This window comes from Triturus cristatus, chromosome 9 (genome assembly GCF_964204655.1).
Source record: "Triturus cristatus chromosome 9, aTriCri1.1, whole genome shotgun sequence".
In the NCBI taxonomy this organism is placed as follows: Eukaryota; Metazoa; Chordata; class Amphibia; order Caudata; family Salamandridae; genus Triturus; species Triturus cristatus.
Window position 1 is genome coordinate 607,627,239 of NC_140592.1, and position 15,504 is coordinate 607,642,742.

Sequence of the window (15,504 nt, forward strand, 5' to 3'; positions counted from 1 at the left end):
GCTTCGTACCGGGACGGACGTTCCCTTCGCTGACTCACGCTTCCGGCATGAGCAGGCTTACGGGGACGATGACGTACAGAGCCGTACGGGCAGTACCGGGGATGGTACGCTTCATACGGTGTTGTTCGAGGCGCACAGTACCTTATGTCTTGATGGGGAGTTCGGGCGGCCTCGGCAGTCGGCGGCGAGGTGTCCCACGTTGCGCTGCAGTCCCGTATAGCAGCGGACAGTGAAGCTTCGTGGGACGCCTCAGGACTTCGAGACTCGCAGCGAGGTTGGTGGAAGGAGGGGTAGCTCGGGGGTGATTTCAGCGGCGCTGCAGGCGTCGTCCAGTGGCCGCGAACTTGGTTGTCGTCGGTCTTTGCAGTGATCTCTGCGGCTCGGGGACCACAGAGGCTCGGGCACAGATCGACCAGTCCCTCCTTATGGTGCGAGCTCCGACTCGAGGAGCAGCAGCTTACTTTGTTCCGGCAAGGCGAGGCAGGCCGTCACTGTGCTCACAGCGGCACAATCGTGCAGGAGTCGCGTTGCTCAGCGGAATGGGTCACACAGGTTCTCAAAGTGCGGGGCAGGTGCCCTGTTGTACTCCGGTCTCTGGAGTCAGTGTGGAAGGGCAATTCACCAGCAGCAGCTTTCCTTCTTCCAGGGAGGGGTAGCGCCCACTGTTCCTGGGGCGCAGTTCAGGGGGCAAGTTCACAAGCAAGGCCTTGGAGATTATTCACAAAGCACAAGTTGATAATAAAGTCTTTCTGAGTCTTTTCCTCTCCTTTTTGCAGCATGGTACCCACCACAGGCCAGTCTCTCAGGCTTAGAGACAGTAGTCCTCCATGTAGCTTTCCCAGGTCCTCCTCTTCAGGCAGAGTATCTTCTTGGCGTAAACAGGATCTGATTTGTTAGGAGCAGGGCTCCTTCTTTTATACACAGTTTCTTTTGTTCTTTGTGGCCAGGGGGCCTGTGCCTGGCTCAGTCCGGTTTTGGAGAACTTTGTTGTGGTGACTCTGCTCTTTCCTTTCAGTGCACTGGGCAGAGACATCAGCCGCTCCACAGGGGGCGGAGCCAGCATTGTGGTGGCAGAGCACAGGTCTATTCAGAGTCAAGGTGTACTCCTCCCACCCATCCTGGTGTAATCTCTCTTCCCACCACCTGGCAGCCAGCCTGTCTCCTGGAATTCCCCAGTCCTGCCCCTCACTGAAACTAGGCAGCACACACACACACAGCAGTGGCAGACTGAAATGGCTTAGGCAAGTAAATACTATCTTTCTAAATGTAGAATTTACAAACACAGGATATTAAAATAACCTTTCCTAAAAGAAGTATTTTATTATTCTGAGTTCAGGCATACTAAACTTGACTTTCTACCATGCTCTCTGAGTCCGCTGGGATTATAGAGTGTAATAATTCCAGCAGCCCATTCTGGCCTATGGAGAGCAGGTAGCCTATCAATAGTGAAAAACGAAAATGGCTGTAATTCACTATTAGGGCATGCCACACACATCAGGGCATGTCCTACCTTATTCCTACAATGCACCCTGCCCTTGGGCCTACCAGAGGGGTGACTAATATGTAGTTAAGGGAAGGTTTAGGGACTGGCAAGTAGGTGCACTTGCGCAGTCAGCATGACAGTAGCAGACTGCACGCAGACACATTTTTACTAGGCCGCTTCTGTGGGTGGCACAACCAGTGCTGCAAGCCCACCAGCAGCATTTGTATTTACAAGCCCTGGCACTCCTGGTGCACTTTACTAAGGGCTGATAGTAAACCAAATAAGCCAAACAGGGAAACCAATGAACATCAACATTTTACCATAGGGAGAGCATATGCACCTTAGCACTGATCAGCAGTGGTAAGGTGCCCAGAGTCATAAAATAGCCAACAACAGGTCAGACAAAATACAGGAGGAAGGCAAAAAGTTTAGGGATGACCCTGCAAAAAGGGCCAAGTCCAACACCTATAAATGTACTACCTAATTGTACTACAGAGTCTTTAATATCTGATTTTTTCTTACCAATCTTCTCCCAGAGACCTTCAACCTCCAGTGGTACAATTTCGTCATGCAATTCTGTAATATTCTTAATATAAATTTTCAAATCTCTACTTTCGTCAGGAATGTAAGTACAACAATGTTGAACTTTCAGCATTCCACAGACTCCACCCTCTTTTGCCAATAACATATCAAGGGCAAGTCGATTTTGCATTACCATAGCACGCATGGCAACCATTTCAGTATTTACCAATAAGAATCCTCCGGCGGTGCTTGTTGACAAGCGATCCACTACTGTTGAAAGTTTTCTAATTTTGTTCGCATTCAGAGATATTCCCACTGCGGGTATCAGTGCTCCAAAAATGTCACCCACAATCTCAGTCCAAGATTCTCTCTTACTATGTGATAACTAATTACCTAAACTATGTACACCATCTTCTCCTCTATCCATGTGAAAAATCTTTGGAAAAACCAGGCCAACATAACATGTGCCATACCAATGGTCTGGCAAACAATAATATGCACTGCTCCCACAAATGAAATATAGTCCTGGAAAGACTGGATCTCTTCCACCTTTACATCCCCATCCTCCCATGATTCGGTATTTATGATGGCACTCACTATTTCTGAGAAAATAATTGTCATACGCCGTCTGATTCCTTCTTATAAACAATTTCCCTTTCTGAGGCCAATCTAAATCCATAGTTGGGCTTTTTTCTCCTTTCAAGTGTTTCTCCATTTCTACGTCCCAAACTGTTTTCTCAATTTTCCCTTCTGCAGCCTTTCTTTGCATTTTCAATCTTCTTTCTTCAACCATATCTAAAAATGTCTTCTCTTCTTTCTTTCAACTGCAAGTCAAGTTATTTCTAAATATATATTCTACGGTTAGTTCTTTAGTCTCTAAGAAAAATTCACCTAATACTTTTGAAGGTTTTACCTTGTTTAGTTTGTTAATTGCTGGTACTTGTGAAAATATAGTATCTACATTTGAAAAAAATACTCAATTTACCTGTTTGATAAAATAAACTAGCTATTACACTACATGTTATTCCATATGTTACAGGAAGTTGATGATAAGTCACTCCTTCAGATACAGATGCAGGTAAATGCATACAAACGTAGCAATCCCTTACGTCCATTGTTTTTACATATTCATACAACAATTTTGAAAACACATTGTTAGAGAAATCTGTTATTGACCTGTCTGTATGTAAATAGTTTTTGTCTATTCTAGTTGGAACTACCTTTTGAACTCTCCCTATATTAGTAATGTTATCACTAGGTCCTTCTAATGTATCTACAGTAACTTTAAATGAAATGAGTAGAGCAAGAATACTCCAAAGAAGCATTAATAATCCTGTACAACAACAACACATTTTGCACCATCTTCTAAGGAAGGTACATCTACTTTTGCTACTTTCTATGTTTGCCATCTTTTCTAAAATGAGCCGTGTCTTTTGACTTAGCCTCTTCTACTTCACAACTAGTTTCTAACCCAAGGCTTCTAAGCACCTATGTGGTTCTACCAGTTTTTGTCTTTTTTAGTATTTGATTGTCTTTCCATCAATGACATTCAGTTTGGCATCTCATCATCTTTCACTTTTCCTTCGTTTTCAACATACAGGTTGTCCTGAACATCCGCTTCTTCTCCAATATCGGACAAGATAACTCTCAGGATTTCCGATTCTTCGTCTTCCTCAACCACTTCTGGTACAACCACCTCTGGATTTCCTTGGCTATCCGCCTCTTCCTTCACTTCAGGAAGGGCCACATATGTCCATTCCGGTGATTTATACTTCTGGTTAGGTTTCCTTGTTCTTTTGCTCTATTTAAACACTGTTGGTTCTTCTCCTTTTGATTTTTCCTGACTCGTTACCTCATTCCCCTATTCAGTCCTTGGCGAGTTTACACGTGTCAGTCGATATCTCAGTCTCTTTATTTTGTTTGGCCACACCTCGTCCTTTGCTGTTCTTTTCAATTTACTCCCTTTATCATTCTTTTCAGTTCTCCAAGCTCTCTTTCTCAGAACTCGGCCTTCTGGTATTTCATCTTCGCTTTCCTCAGACTCTGTTTTAACTTGCTTTTTACCTTCAACAATTTCTTTTTCCACCACTTCTTTTGTTTTCCCTACTTCTGTCCCTCCTCGGATCTCCGACATGCATTCTTCCTGCTGACTACTTGTCCCTGCTTCTATCTGGATGTTGGAGTTCCCTACATGTCCTCGGGGTTCTTCCGCAATAATCTTTTCCTCTCTCTCTGTATCTGGCACCTGTCCATCTAAAGGTGTTATTTCGGGTGGAATTTCTCTCAATCTTTCATCTGGCACTTCCTTTTCACGGAATTCTTTTATTGTCTCTCCACTGTCCACTTCTTTGTTCATTCCTTGTTCTGTCTTGGAAGAGTGTGCTCTTTGTTCTGTCTCTGAGTCTGAACTGGTATCAGAAATCTGTAACGTTCTCCTTAGGGAATAACTTCTGGGGACCAAAGTTACCCTTGACTTTGTCTCCCCCCTTTCAGGGTTTTCTCTTTCTTTGTCTTTTGGCTCTCCGTCATCTTACTCAGTACTGGATTCTGACTCATCAAAGTACTCCTTTTATTTACAGTCAACTGGATTTGGAATTCTCAAAGTATGACTTGCATGGATCAATCCTGCATACTTCACAGCTGTTGTTGTAGTCAAGATGACTTGCCTTGGTTTTCCCCACCTGGGAACCAAACAGTTTCTTCTTCTGTGTACTTTAATCCTTACCCAGTCCCCTGGGCTTAGATCATGAGCTGGCTTCTTTTCAAGAGTAGTGGCATTCGCTCCAACTTGATGAAACACAGAATGAACTGCGTCAGCCAGGCTTTTACAGTATTCCAATACCATGTCATCAGTTATTGTCATCAGCTTGTTGACTGGTATAAATACATGTCTCATGGCGCGTCCCATGAGGATCTCATGCGGACTCAAACCAGTAGTTCTGTCTGGAATTGATCTAATAGTCATGAGTACTAGAGGCAAGACATTGGGCCATTTCATACCTGTGGCTAAACACATTTTCCCTATTCTGTTTTTGATAGTACCATTCATTTGTTCTACTACACCAGAATCCTCTGGTCGGTAGGCACAATGCAGTTTTTGTCGTACATTCAATGCTTCACAAATCAGTTTTATAATCTCATTATGAAAATGTCCTCCTCTGTCTGATTCAATTGTTACTGGGAACCCAAACCTAGGTATAAATTCCCTCAACAGTAATTTTGCCACTGTCATTCTATCATTTCTTCTTGTTGGGAACGCCTCTACCCACCTAGAGAATAGGCAAATCATTACCAAAACATACCTCAACCTGTTACAAGGAGGCATCTCAATGAAATTCACTTGCATTCTAGTAAAAGGTCCTCCCTCTCGACCTATTGTTCCTAGACTCACCACTGTCTTTCTTCCTGGATTGTATTGCTGACAAATTAGACATCTTTGACAAATACTTTCTGCTACAAGCCTGAACTTGGCATTATACCAAGTTTGTTTAAAAGACCTAATCATGGCATCTCTCCCTATATTTTCCTGTCCATGATACATCCGTGCCATGGCAGACATCATGCTATCAGGCATAACTGGTCTTCCATCTCGATAGACCCACACATGGTCCTTCTCTCTTGGTGCACATCCTGCTTTTACCTACTGTTTTACTTCTTCCTCTCCTGCTTCTTCCTGCAATTGTCTTACCTCTTCCCATGTTCCCACAGTGTTAGTAAACATTGGGAAACAAGAAATCACCTCCCTTTCCTTTGCCCGATTGATTGAATTCTGATTTTGTGCACAATATTGCGCCATATCATTGGCAAATTTGTTTCCAGTGGCAATATAATCACCACTGAGACTATGAGCAGCACATTTTACCACAGCCAATTGCCAAGGGAGCTGTATTGCCTCAAGCAACTTTCCAACCACTTCAGCATTATTAATGGGAGTTCCACTTGAGGTTAGGAAACCTCTTTGCAGTCAAATTTGGCCAAAATCATGGACCACCCCGGAGCCATACTGGCTATCAGTTATCACAGTCACTCTCACACTTTTCCCAATATTACATGCTCTGGTCAGGGCAACAAGTTCAGCTACTTGAGCCGACCTTACTTCTTTCAAATAGGATGCTTCCATCACTGCTGCAACTGTACATACCGCATATGCTGCACTCAGCACTCCATCATCTGTCCTCAAACAAGATCCATCAACAAACATGACAAAATCACTTTCTGGCAAAGGTTCATCTTTTATGTCAGGTCGTGGTTTTGTACAGAAATCAAGTACATCCAAACAGTCATGATCTGCTTCATCTCTTACCTCCACATGCTCTACATCTGGCAACAGCGTTGAAGGATTCACATACACACATCTCACAAGACTCACATTTGTTGCACCCAAAATGACCCTTTCATACTTAGTCAGTCGGCTGTGCGTCATATACTGAGTATGACTCCTTGTTAAAAGAATCGCCACATCATGAGGTACAAATACTTTTACTGGATATCCCATCACAATTCCTTCACTCTGTTCTAAACTTCTACATGTAGCAGCTACTGCTTTCAAACACCCAGGAAGGGCTACAGCTACTGGATTAAAAATACGCAATTGGTTTCCTCAGTTTTCCATGCTTCTGTACTAGAACAGAGAGTGCACATCCATTTCTCTCACTGCAATACAACTCAAACTCCTTGTCATAATCAGGTATCCCTAATGCAGGCGCTTCACACAATCCTTCTCTCAATTTCTTGAATGCTGCCAACTCCTCTTTGTTCAAATCAATTGGATCTCTCACATCACATCTTGTCAATCGTACCAAAGGTTTTGCAATCAATGAAAATTTTCGAAACCACTGACGACAATATCCAACCATTCCCAGAAACATTCTCACTTCTCTTTGGGTCATTGGAGGACTCATTCTTTTTATGATCCTGATTCTATCTATGGTTATTTTCCTGTGTCCTTTCTCAATGCTGTGTCCCAAATATTGAACTTCTTTCTTACAAAATTGTAATTTTGATGGTGACACTTTCAGTCCTCGATCTGACCAAATGATTCAGCAAGGCCACTGTGTCTACCTCACAAGCTTCACGAGTTTTTGATGCCACACACAGGTCATCGATATACTGTACTAGTACAGAGCTCTCAGGCATTTCTAGACTTTCCAAAGACTTTTTCAATAGCTGATTAAATATTGAGGGGCTTTCTGTATTTCCCTGTGGAATTCGGTACCACGCCAAAATACGCTCGCCGAAACGAAATGCAAAAATTTGCTGACTGTCATCAATGGGATGGAAAAGAAAGCATGGCACAAATCAATCACTGTGTACCATTCTGCGCCGTGAGGAATCTGATATAAAATCACAGATGGATTCGGTACAATGGGACAACATGGTACAACAATTATGTTTATCTTTCGCAGATCTTCGACTATCCTGAACTTCCACTAGGCTTTTTCAGTCCCATTATTGGTGAATTACATGGGTTACTAATTATTTCTCTCAAAATTCCTTGTTTTATCATTTTCTCAATCACAGGAGTAATTCCTTTAATTATTTCAGGTGTTAATTTATATTGTGGGACATTTGGGTAACATACTCCTTCTTTTACAGTTATTTTTACTGGATCTACATTCCTCATCAATCCTACGTCTTCTCCTGTGAAGTCCCAAACTTCTGCTTTTACTGATTGTTTTAATTCTTTTGGTAATTTGTCAGGGTTAAATACAGCATAGGTTCCTGTAACCTCTTTCTCTCTGTTTGCCATTGTCATTTTATACAACACATCATCATCTGGTGTTTCAAAGGCTATTCCATCTGGAGTACAAAATATAGTGCAATTCATCTTGAACAATAAATCTCTACCTAACAGGTTCACAGGACTGGTATCGCACACTACGAATCTGTGCATTTCAGAGAATTTCCCTATACTAACTTTCACTGGTTCTGTAAGGTAAGTTTTAATCTGTCTGTTGTATATACCAACTACTTGGATTGTTTCATCCGAGAGAGGAAGATTCTTGACATCGGCTGATCTAACAGTTGATCGAGTAGCACCAGTATCAACTAGGAAAGTAATATTTTCATTATTAACTTTTCCATCTACAAATGAGCCTGTCTGGTCTACTTTCTACTTCTAGAGTTGCGCCAAGTATGCACTCTTCTTCCTCTCTTCGGCACCGTCAATAAACCTCTTCTGAATCGCTTTCATCGCGTTGCAGCCAATACTGCGAAGCAGCGCTAGCGCGTTGCAGCTTATTTATCTGTTCTTCGTTTTAGAACTCATTCTCCTTACTATACTTCTGGCAATTTTTGTTCTGTGGAAAAGGTGGTTTGGGCACCTGATTCTGTTGTGTTACACACTGCTGTTGTCGTTGCTGTTGACCACTCACCTCATTCTGCACCTGTGGATTCAAGGATGGATTTTCATCGTTAGTACTTGGTGGATTCTTACACTCGGAATTCCAATACCCTATCCTACCGCAATTATGACACGGAAATTTCTTCTTAGCTTCCTCAATATTCCCTTTATTTTTCCCAGGATTAAATCTTTGTTTTGACCCAGCTTGTTCTGCTAATTGTGCTTCCTGTCTCTCTGCTACTTTTACTTGTGCCCACATAGCCTTCTCTTTTAGTTTTTGCTGTTTTGCTTCAATTTCATCACTGAAATATTTAGCATGCCTCAATACTTTGTCTATTTTCTTATTTTGCCAATCTACCGTATGCTGTTTTATCATTTCACTAATTTCTGGACGAAGACATATACAAATGTGTATGCGAAATGACTCAAATCCTTGTCACTCAAATGTTCATCTCCACTGAATTGCTTAAAGGCTAAAATTAACCTATCATAAGAGGCATTGTTGGACCTGGCCCTTTTGGCCGGATGGTCCCTAAACTTTTCGCCTTCCACCTGTACTTTTTCTGACCTGTTGTTGGCTATTCTATGACTCTGGGCACTTTACCACTGCTGTTCAGTGCTAAAGTGCATATGCTCTCCCTATGTAAAATGTATATGTTGGTTGGATTCCATGATTGGCTTATTTGGTTTACTGTCAGACCCCAGTAAAGTGCACCAGGAGTGCCCAGGGCTTGTAAATACAAATGCTGCTGGTGGGCTTGCAGCACTGGTTGTGCCACCCACAGAAGCGGCCTAGTAAAATGTGTCTAAGGTCTGCCATTGCAGAACCTGCGTGCAGTCTGGTACTGTCATGCTGACTGCGCAAGTGCACCTACTTGCTAGTCCCTAAACCTTCCCTTAACTACATATTAGTCACCCCTCTGGTAGGCCCAAGGGCAGGGTGCATTATAAGCATAAGGTAGGACAAGCTCTGATGCGTGTGGCATGTCCTAATAGTGAATTACAGCCATTTTCGTTTTTCACTATTGTAAGGCTACCTGTTCTCCATAGGCCAGAATGGGCTGTTAGAATTGTTACATCCTATGATCCTAACAGACCCAGGGAACATGGTAGAAAATGAAGTTTAGTATGCCTGAACTCAGAATAATAAAATACATCTTTTAGTAAAGTTTATTTTAATATTCTGTGTTTGCAAATACCACTTTTAGAAAGTTGGTACTTGCTTGCCTAACCAGTTCAGCCCGCCTCTGCTATGATGTGTATCTGGCTGTCTGGTTTGTGTGAGTGACAGGGCTGGGGAAACCCAGAGGGGCAGGGCTAGGTAGCCTGGTGGTGAATAGAGAGATTGACATCCAGATGGGTGGGAGGAGTTCACCTGGACTCTGAATAGGGCTGTGCTCTGCCACCACAATGCTGGCTCCACCTCCTGTGGAGCGGCTGATGTCTCTGCCCTGCACCCTGAATAGAAAGGCAGAGTCATGTCAACAAAGTGCTCAAGAACTGGTTAGGACTGGGCAAAGGCCCCTCTACCCCAGAGGAACAAAGGAATTAGGGGTATAAGTATTGGGACCCTGCTCCCAAGAAATTAGATCCTGCTTGACAAGAAGAACCTCTGCCTGAGGAGAAGTAACTGGGAAAGCTGTAAGGAGGAGTACTGTCCCTGACCTGGGGGATTGGCCTGCAGTGGTTGCCTTGCTGCTGGAAGGAGAGGAGAAAGACTACAAAGACTTTATTTCAACTTGTGCTTAAAAGATCTCCAAGGGCTTGTGCTGAGCTTGCCCCCTGAATGAAGTCCCAGGACCAGTGGACTTCACCCCCAGCACCCCAGAGTTCTTTGGAAGTTCCTGCTGCTGTTGTTGGGCCTTCTGAGGGACTGCGTGTCGCAAGGAGCTGGAAGCGCGACTCAAGAAGGAGAAGCGTGCCGCTGTCGGAGCTCTTGTCGTCGCATCTCGCAAAGGGTGTCGCCGCTGCAGCATCGCATCGAGCGGAAGCATCTCGCATCATTCCGGAAGTGTCTCACAACACCGAAGAAGCGTGTCGCCATCACAGCCATCGTAGCTGATGCATTGCACCGCATCAAGAGAAGAGTCTTGCATCGAGGAAGAAGCGTGTCGCCATCGCAGCCATCGTAGTTGTAGCATTGCACCGCATCAAGAAAAGCGCCTCGCATCCACGGAGAAGCGTGCCACCGTCGGAGCTGCTGTCGTCGCATCGTGTAAAGGGGTGATGCCGCTGCAGCATCGCATCGAGCGGAAGCGTCTCACAAACGTCGGAGAAGAGTGCCGCTGCCAAGGCCGCTGTTGTTGCATCGTGTAGAGGGGTGACGCCGCTGTAGCTGACACATCGAGTCGAGTCTTCTCGCAACATCGGAGAAGCGTAACGCATCTGGAAGATCTTCACGTCTTTATTTCTTTGCACCAAAAACTTAATCGCATCAGCATCGTTGCAACACTTTCGTTGCCCTGCGTGTCGCATCTAAGGTACATTGACCTAAAGTGTCGCATTTAAGAACTTAAGAGAACTAAGAAAACTTCTACCATCTAAAGTAACAGTATTGTGTATTTTTGTCGTTTAATGGTCTTGTGGTAACTCTATATAAAGAATCCTTATTTTTATTATAAAAACCTGTGTGGTGTCCATTTGTAGTGTTGTCACTGGGTTACTGTATGTGTTCACAAATGCTTAACCTATAACGCTCTGAGATAAGCCTTGTCTGCTCGCGCCAAGCTACTTAGAGGATGAGCAGGGGTTATTTTAGGAGTGTAACCCCTTACCCTGACTAGAGGAAAAGTTCCCTGCTTGTCCCAGGTACCTACCTGTGCCAACCAGAGAACCCGGATTCTAACATTGGTGGTCAGCAGTGAGGATTCTGGACTTGCATTTGTGACTCTTGTACAGTAATTGGTGAACACTACTTAGTGAGTGCAGACCTTAAACGCAACCAATACTTGTTGGTAGATTTCTTTTGGGACTGTCTATTTTTGAGCACTGCCAAGCTTAACCATGGTGGAGAAAGCAGCATCCATAGTCTCTGTTAATACTGAATTTGAGAGGGAAGAAGATAAATTGGATAGCTACACTGCCAAGCAGCTGAAATTCTTCTGCAAGAAATGTAATGTTTCTACAACTGGATGTAAAAACAAGGCAGAGTTCTACAAGGCGCTGAGTGCCTGGGTAGAAGCAAGGAATGACACTGATGATGATAATGCAGATGAGAAGCTGGATGGGCCAGTGGGTCCAAGAGGAAGGAGAACCCCTTCCCCTGCAGGTAGCAGTGTTCCTAGTAAAAGTTTATCTCCAGAGGAGTTGGCAGACAGGAAGGAAACCAGAGCTCATGAGATAGAGATGGCGAAACTAAATGGACAACTGGCAATGGAAAGGCTGGAAATGGAAGAGAGAAAAATGGAAAGGGAGCATGAGTTGATCATGAGGAATCTTGACTTAGAGCTCGAGAGGCTTGAGACCATGAGTGTCTCAGCCCAGCAACAAGAAATGGGTGTAGCTCAGAGATTGAGCTTTGCTGAGTGGGAGGAGGAATCCAGCTCAGATGGTGGCAGCCATATTGAATTTTCTAGTGCAGAGAGAATAGTACACACACCCAGAGACATGACACCTGACTTGAAGGAGGGGGTTAACATACACCAGGAGGTTCAAGGACATGAGGTAGCTCCAGTAGTGCGCAGTGTCCCTGAGAGGGATAGGGTAACTGGCGCAGGGGTTCATGGTCCTAGTAGTGGGAGGGACACTGTTCTGACTCTAGATGAGAGGTGCAGGGAGAGGGGTTCCCCCAAAATTAAAGTCCTGGTATGTGAGTGTGAAGACCGCCCAGAAGAGTGTGGGTTGTGTGACAGAGACAGTCAGATACTGTCCTGCCAGTCTCAGGAGAGGGGTGTGCAGTACGTGTGTGAGGCACTGGATGGTGAGGTGAAGGATAGTTTGGTTAACCCTGCTAGGGGGCTGTGTGATCCAATTGCGGGAGAGCATATTGTAAGTCCCTGTTTTCCAGAGCTATGCCAACACCTGTGGGAGAGTGAGTTCTCTGACCGCAGGGAACTCACATTGGAGGCAGACCTTTTGGTGGAGTCCAGAGGGTCTGGAAAGGCATTGGGGAGTGATTCCCAGAGGAGTGGTTCAGGTATCTACAAACCCAGCGTGGTGGAAGTGGCTCAGAGTAGCCCAACTAGGTCCTGTAGTAGTGAGAGGGGTGTAGGGCCTCACGTCCTGTCTTTAAGGGGAAGGAGTGAGAATGGGTTATGTCCCGGTAGTGCCCAACCTCAGTCTCAGAGCCTGGATGGTTCTTTAAGGGAACACCAGGCGGGGAGCCTAGTCTGTCCTGAGGGGCTGCCCGTTGTGCGGGACACCCTAGTGTCTGGTGAACGGGGAGTGTCTGTAAGCAGGCCTCCATAATTTCTGGTGTCTGGCAGCACCGCTCCAGTGGGAGGGTTCAGAAGTCCAGAGTGAGGGGTGAGAGGGGAAAGGAGTCCCCAGTGGAAGAACTAGTGGGTCAGGGGCCAGCCAGAAGTGCTGCATCCCCAGTGAGTGACCATGGTGACACCACTTCTGTCCTGGGGGATCTTCGCGCACGGTCAAATGGACAGGGGTTGGGAGATCTGCGCCAGGCAGACTGTCACACGACACCAGAGTTATGTGTTACCCTCAGGGGGGGCATGCGTGCTCCCCGGGAAGTCCTGGTGCGCCAGGTGCGCGGTCAACCGCATGGGTTGGTCCCAAGAATGGGGTGCCAGGTTCAGGTGTTGTCTGACCTGGAGGGAGGGACATCTGTAATCAGTATCCCTACCAGTCTGTCTTCTTGGTGTACCACTACAGGTGGGAGTGTACAGCCATTTGGCAGGGGGTGCAGAGGGAGGGAGTCCTCGCCTCTGACCCCCGCTCAACTGAAGGGCCAGGTTCAGGGTGTCCCCCCTGACCTGGACGCCCAGTTGCAGGATAGAACCCCTGAACTGGTGGGCGAATTGCGCAGGACACCTACCACAGGTGCCCTGGCAATTCTGGAAGGGGGCACCACTCCAAGTGGAAGGGTACAGAGCCTCAAGGAGGAGGATCGGGTGTGGGAGAGGCCGCACAAGTCTTTGGTCCAGCCGCCGAGTACAGGCCTGGGGCTGGTGGGTCAGTGCCAGGATGTCATACCTGACCTGACAGGAGGGAGAATGGACAAAGGGTGCCAAGCACCTGGGGCTACTGCCCCCCGCTCCCTGGTGCCACAGAGGTTTGAGATCCCTGAAAGGCCTACGGCCTGGGTCTCCTCCCTGACTACTGTCAGTGGCCACTGTTGCCTTTTGCTGTATGTCTGTTGGGACACACCTGAGAGCCAGTTAAGGTTCGGGGCTGCACAGGTGGTGTCCACAGGTAAGGAGAAGGGTTCCCCATGGATTGGCTTGGTGGGCCCTGAGAGTATGGACAGAGGGATTCCAATAGGTTCATATTGGCGTAGGACTGGACTCTGCCCCTGCAGTTGCGGGCCAGGTCCTTTTTCTACCGCCCGCAGCAGGGAAGCCCATCAAGGTAGTGATTGGTCTACCCTGCGTTTTGGCTGGAAGGGGGTTGTGTTGGACCTGGCCCTTTTGGCCGGATGGTCCCTAAACTTTTCGCCTTCCACTTGTACTTTTTATGACCTGTTGTTTGCTATTCTATGACTCTGGGCACTTTACCACTGCTGTTCAGTGCTAAAGTGCATATGATCTCCCTATGTAAAATGTATATGTTGGTTGGATTCCATGATTGGCTTATTTGGTTTACTGTCAGACCCCAGTAAAGTGCACCAGGAGTGCCCAGGGCTTGTAAATACAAATGCTGCTGGTGGGCTTGCAGCACTGGTTGTGCCACCCACAGAAGCGGCCTAGTAAAATGTGTCTAAGGTCTGCCATTGCAGAACCTGCGTGCAGTCTGGTACTGTCATGCTGACTGGGCAAGTGCACCCACTTCCCAGTCCCTAAACCTTCCCTTAACTTCATTTTAGTCACCCCAATGTTAGGCCCAAGGGCAGGGTGCATTGTAAGCATAAGGTAGGACAAGCCCTGATGTGTGTGGCATGTCCTAATAGTAAATTACAGCCATTTTCGTTTTTCACTATTGTAAGGCTACCTGTTTTCCATAGGCCAGAATGGGCTGTTAGAATTGTTAAATCCTATGATCCTAACAGACCCAGGGAACATGGTAGAAAATTGAGTTTAGTATGCCTGAACTCAGAATAATAAAATACATCTTTTAGTAAAGTTTATTTTAATATTCTGTGTTTGCAAATACCACTTTTAGAAAGTTGGTATTTGCTTGCCTAACCATTTCAGCCCGCCTGTGCTATGATGTGTATCTGGCTGTCTGGTTTGTGTGAATGACAGGGCTGGGGAAACCCAGAGGGGCAGGGCTAGGTAGCCTGGTGGTGAATAGAGAGATTGACATCCAGATGGGTGGGATGAGTGCACCTGGACTCTGAATAGGGCTGTGATCTGCCACCACAATGCTGGCTCCACCTCCTGTGAAGCGGCTGATGTCTCTGCCCTGCACCATGAATAGAAAGGCAGAGTCATGTCAACAAAGTGCTCAAGAACTGGTTTGGACTGGGCAAAGGCCCCTCTACCCCAGAGGACCAAAGGAATTAGGGGTATAAGTATTGGGACCCTGCTCCCAAGAAATTAGATCCTGCTTGACAAGAAGAACCTCTGCCTGCGGAGAAGGAACTGGGAAAGCTGTAAGGAGGAGTACTGTCCCTGACCTGGGGGATTGGCCTGCAGTGGTTGCCTTGCTGCTGGAAGGAGAGGAGAAAGACTACAAAGACTTTATTTCAACTTGTGCTTAAAAGATCTCCAAGGGCTTGTGCTGAGCTTGCCCCCTGAACGAAGTCCCAGGACCAGTGGATTTCACCGCCCAGATCCCCAGAGTTCTTTGGAAGTGCCTGCTGCTGTTTTTGGGCCTTCTGAGGGACTGCGTGTCTTAAGGAGCTGGAAGCGTGACTCAAGAAGGAGAAGCGTGCCGCCGTCGGAGCTGTTATCGTCGCATCTCGCAAAGGGTGTGGCCACTGCAGCATCGCATCGAGCGGAAGCATCTCGCATCATTCCGGAAGTGTCTCGCAACGCGGAAGAAGCGTGTCGCCATCGCAGCCATCGTAGCTGACGCATTGCACCGCATCAAGAGAAGAGTC